Raw genomic sequence first — 4,553 nt, forward strand, 5'->3', positions numbered from 1 at the left:
TCAATGATTTTTAGGTATTTGATTACATGTGATTTGGTGTGTTTTAGTTTGTGTTCATCTTTCCTGGAGTTCAGTATGCTTCTTGGATCTATAGATTTATCTTGTCATTACATTTGAAAAAATTTTAGCCATTATTTCTTCAAGTATTGTTTTTCTGTTCTCACATTCGCTTTCTCTTGGTGACTTTTATACATATGTTAGAACACTTGATACTATCTCATAGGTTCCTGAGGTCTGATTTTTTATTTGTTTGTTTCCTGGACATTTTTCTTTCTGAGCTTCACTTTGGATAATTTCTATTGCTACTTTGTCAAGTTCACTAACATTTTTCTTTTGAAGTGTCTATTATGATGTTAACACTATTTAGTAAAATTTTCTTTTTAGATATTTCATCTCTAGAAGTTCCATCTAAGTTTTTGTAAAATATCCTGTTCTTCTCCACATTATGTTCAGTTTTTTCTTTAATTCTTTGAGCATACTGATTAACATCTTTGTCTGCCACTGCCATTATCTCTGCTGTTTCTGATTATGTTTCTGTAGGCTGATTTTTTTCCCTGGCTATGAGTCACATTTTCCTGTTACTTATATATAGTAATGTTTGATTGCAGGACAAACATTGTAAATCTTACATATTTAAGTGTAGGATACTGCTGTATTTCTTTTAAGAGCAGTTGAGTGTCTTGAGAATTAGTTTGATCCTTATGAGGTTTGTTTTTAGAATATTAAGGCAGGTCTAGAATAGGACTTATTTCAGACCAAGTTTAGCCTCACTAATAAGGTGTAAACTTTCTGAGTTCTCTAATAAATATCTCATTTAGTCAGTGAGGTCTCTTCACTATGGCTGGTGGGAACTTGAGTAATTTCTTGCTTAGCGTGAGCTTGGGAATTATTTGCTTTGTAGCTCTCTAGTAATTGTTCTTTCTTTAAATGTAGCTTTTTGCCAGACCTCACAGTTTCTACATAGGTGTATGCAGATTAGTACTCATTTGAAAACTCAAGGAGATTTTATGCAGATTTATGAACCTCTTTCTGTATATCCCCCTCCTTTCTCATGCCTTGAATATACCAGCCCCCTTGGCTTCCTGGGAAGCTAATCCATTTTCTCATTTTGGTGGGATCACTAGATTCTGTTTGGGTTCTTCTTCCATGCATATCTGGGCTCTTGCACCATAGTCTGGAAACTGCCTCCAGGCAAAAATCTGGACTGATCATAAGGCTCATTTTATTTTTAGTTTTTTCTTCTTCTCAGGAATTATAGTCCTATAATGCTGAGTGCCCATTTTCTAAAACCTCTTGTCTCATGTATTTTGTTCCATTTTCTAGTTGGTTATGAGGACAGAGTGAGTTTGGACACATTTATTCCCATGGCCAGAAGTAAAAAACCACCTGGTATAGTTTTAAATTAATTTGTGTTGTGTTCATTGATGTTCTCATGAACAATTTAGATATAGCTTTTTCACCTCGGCCATAGTTTGGATGGTAAATCTCAACAAAAGAAGTTAGTCTTAGCTAGAAAATAGTAATGTATTTCATCAGGTTTTTTTCTCCTGAGTTGATCCTTGAAAATCCTAATATGGCCTTTCTTTAAAGAAGCTAAATAGTGTATATTTGCTACATGATGTTAGCTGATTTTCAATCTTCTCTTTTAATTGAATGTCTATGTATTATCATATAAGTAGTTTTTACTCTATTTTTTAACTTCCAGAATAAAAAAGTCAAGAATTAAGTGAAACACTGTTTCACATCTGGTCTACATTGTATTCTTCCAGAGTTGTGAAAGCGAATGCAACTTCAACTCCATAGTTGGTACTAAAATTTAAGCACCAAAACAAACCTGAGTGTCTGAGGAGATGCTGCCTCTGCTGTTTCCCCAAATTAAGTTTTCTTTTACCTTGCAGAATCTTGATTTCTAAGACAATTCTGGACTTTCAATCTTTCTCTATTAGAAACACTAATTTAGTGTAACTGATTTCAAATAAACATCTGAGGAGACAAAAAACTATTTTAAATAGATTCCAACATATTGTGGCATGATTTTACGCTCATACAATTTAAATGTCTATCTTTCATAGACAAAATCTATTTTAAAATTCTATCTATAAAAGAGTTGAGGAAGAATTGTAAACATATGAACATTCTGTTATTTTCCTTGGCATTTAGAAAGTACTGCTTTGAAACCTACTTTATTTTAGGTCCTGAAATAATTTTAGAGAGTGTATATAGTTTTGCTTTCAAAGGTCATGAGCAAGTATAAATATACCCATTTTAGTACAAGAAAAAGCTTTCAATTTCTCCCATACTTTACCATCTTCCTTCAAGGCTGAAAACTAGAGTATATGTAAAAATTTCAAATGGCTGCTTATTTCCTGGAATTGAATGAAATAGAAAGTATTCAGGCTATATCTAGTGTTTAATATTGAAAAGGTAAAAACTTATTTGTGTTGGAGGATGAGCAAACGCTGTTAGATGCTTCTTGGACTTGGTCCCACAAGTCTCCTTTCATACTTTCTTTTTTCTTTTTGTCTTTTGTCTTTTTCCGTGTCCGGCAACGGATCGCAACCCTCAGTGTCGCCCCCGTACCGGACCGGGACCGGCAATGGGATCGCAACCCTCGGCGTTGCTCCAACGCCTCGCTCAGCCAGTGAGCGGGAACCGGTCTGTATGTGGGATCTGAACCCTCGGCGGGAGCGCCGCCGTGCTTCCCAAGCGGCGCACTGTAGCAGTGCACCACCGGGCCGGCCCTCCTTTCATACTTTCATTGTAAGAGCTCATATTCATTTGAATTTAGGCTCTCAGATTCCTTTGGTAACAATAAGCCATTGTCCAGCAAGATCTCAGTAAAAGCATCATCATATCATCATCATCATCATCATCATCATCATCATGATAATAATAATAATAATAAACAAAAAACCCATGCACAATAATAATAACAAAAACAGACAAACAAGCAAACAAAAACTAACACAGAAAATACACTGAGAAGTGAACAGCCCAGAAATCTGAAATAAATTTTCACATTAAATTATAAATTTCTTTTGACTCCCATAGTAATTCTTTAAAGTTTTATAGTAGTGTTGATTACTAGTGAGTTTCTGGTTTCGTCTATGATTTTGGGTGATGGTAGAGAGTGAGAAGAGTGCTAAAAAGAAATACAGGTTTGTCTATGTGAGGATAAGAAAGTCCCTGTGATGGAGGGTCTTTCATTGAGAGGTTTATAAAGAATGCAAAGATTACCTCAGTGGGCATTCAAAAACCAGGTATTTGCAATCCATGATAAGAAAATATTCACTTTCTTAAGGGACAAAGTTTTCAGGTAGAGTTTCTACCACTCAGATTTTCTCTAAGAGTTATTTTGAGACTTGATGGCAGAAAATGTGCAAACTAGAGATACGTTCATTTTCTTACTCCTTTACATTTGAAGACTAAAGGTAGTGTGAGCTGCTTTCATATTTGGTTGAAATGCCTTGAGAAAGCAAACATTTTTTTTTTTTTTGTCTTTTTTGTCTTTTTTCCGTGTCCGGCAACGGATCGCAACCCTCAGTGTTGCCCCCGTACCGGACCGGGACCGGCAACGGGATCGCAACCCTCGGTGCTGCTCCCGCGCCTCGCTCAGCCAGCGAGCGGGAACCGGTCTGTACATGGGATCCGAACCCTCGGACGGGAGCGCCGCCGTGCTTCCCAAGCGGCGCACTATCCAGTGCGCCACCGGGCCGGCCCAGAAAGCAAACATTTTTAAGAGAGGTGCTTATCTGCTGCTCCTTCCAACTACCCTGCCTCTTTTATTATAGTTTGGCTTTTAATCTCTTCCATTCCAATCCCCTTACCAGTCCCTACTAATCCTCCCAGTCCTGGACCACTAGAGAGCTCAAAACATCGACTCTGCACGAGGCCCCACTCACTGTATAATTAAAACGATTGTCAGTTTGATTATGTTATATTCTTAGGAGGATCAGGAAGAGTTAGTTGTCTGTATTATGGTGTACCTATGAGTTCTAAAATTGTACCACAGAGAGTCAGCCTAAAGCCAAGGTCAACAATTTTAAAAACTGTGAATTGTTTTTACCTAAGGAAGGCAACATATAATTATTGCAGAACATGAAAATCCTGGGTCGCCTCTAGTATTAGTCTGTTTTTATGTTGCTATAACAGAATACCCGGGTATTTTATAAAGACAAGAGGTATATTTGGCTCATCATTCTGAGACAGCTGCATCTGGTATGGGTCTTGGGCTGCTTCTACTCATGGTGGAAAGCAGCAGAGCAGTCGGTGGGTGCAAGGAGATCACATGGAGAGAGAGGAAGCAAGAGAGCTGGAGGGAGGTGTTGGGCTCCTTTTAACAACCAGCTCACATGTAAACTAAAAGAGTGAAAATTCACTCGGTGCCCACCCTGCCAAGGGAGGGCATTCATTGCCCGAACACCTCCCACTAGGCCCCACTCCCAGCACTGCCACATAGGGGATCAGATTTCAACACGAGTTTGGAGGCCCAAACTTGTCCAAACTGTATCACCTCTTTCTGTCTCATCTAACTAATTTTTTTCTAATTAAAG

This window comes from Galeopterus variegatus, unplaced genomic scaffold (assembly GCF_000696425.1).
Source record: "Galeopterus variegatus unplaced genomic scaffold, G_variegatus-3.0.2 Scaffold5023, whole genome shotgun sequence".
Taxonomy (NCBI): Eukaryota; Metazoa; Chordata; class Mammalia; order Dermoptera; family Cynocephalidae; genus Galeopterus; species Galeopterus variegatus.